The following is a 1,051-nucleotide window of genomic DNA, read 5'->3' as shown; positions in this document are numbered from 1 at the left end:
TACTTCCATGTTACAATAAGAAAATGTGCTAAAAAAATTGAGAATCAATAATTTTTTGGCTCCCTCAAAGAATTGAATTATTAGGTCAAACAACCACTCCAAATATAAAGAGAAAGATGTATATAGAAAAGCATAGCTGAGCTCAGATAATCAGGAACAGAAGCTGCTGGAGTCACAAATTGATAAACACACTTAAGTGATAATTTTGGAAAATTTTTGGAAGCAATGTGAGAGTAAGAAACTCTTTAGAGCTGCAGTCTTTGAGGATTCCAACACTTTCATGAGTAATGCCTCCAGAAACCCCATCAAGTTCCCACAGTGAAGAAATAAGAAACATCTTTGTGATTCTGGCAGGAGGATGGAGAACACTAACCATTTAAAAATATGACGAGAGCATTTGCTACAATAAAAGCCAATACTCTAAGAGAAATAACTTTACTGTAGCCTTATCTGACATGGGAACAGGGGGAAGAAATTGTCCATCTCTAGCTCCCTCCTGCCTTCCTGTCTTACCTAACGAGGTAAAAAGAACTTAAAAACAACTGTGAATATCACAGGACAAGGACAAAGGCCCACTTAATATGGAAACTTAATCATAGACATATAGAATGTTTCCCTTACCACTGTACACCGCCCCACCACTTCAATAGGGCTAAGTATAATAATAGTAGATCATAGCTGAAGGAATTGCAAGGACCAGTCCGTATTTAAGAAAGAATTTTTTTTTTTAAAAAAAACCCCAAACAGTAAGGAAGACAAAATTAAGAGTACTCGAAGGGTTTGAAGCTTTGGCACCTATAGCAACAGCAAACATTAAACACAGCTAAACGCCTGGTTGGGTTACCATTAAAGCTTCACCCTGCAGGCCTTTTTAACTCTAGTCCTATTATCCAACACATCAAGTACAGTTTTCAACAAAAATTACAAACCATGATAAAAATCAAGACAAAACATAGGCTGAGGAGACAAAAGATTAGAATCAGATTCAAATATAGCAGAGATGTTGGAATACCATGAATTTAAAATGACTATGTTTAATATATTAATGGCT

Source organism: Pteropus vampyrus, unplaced genomic scaffold (genome assembly GCF_000151845.1).
Source record: "Pteropus vampyrus isolate Shadow unplaced genomic scaffold, Pvam_2.0 Scaffold102, whole genome shotgun sequence".
Classification (NCBI taxonomy): domain Eukaryota; kingdom Metazoa; phylum Chordata; class Mammalia; order Chiroptera; family Pteropodidae; genus Pteropus; species Pteropus vampyrus.
Note: the sequence above shows the minus strand (reverse complement) of the source record.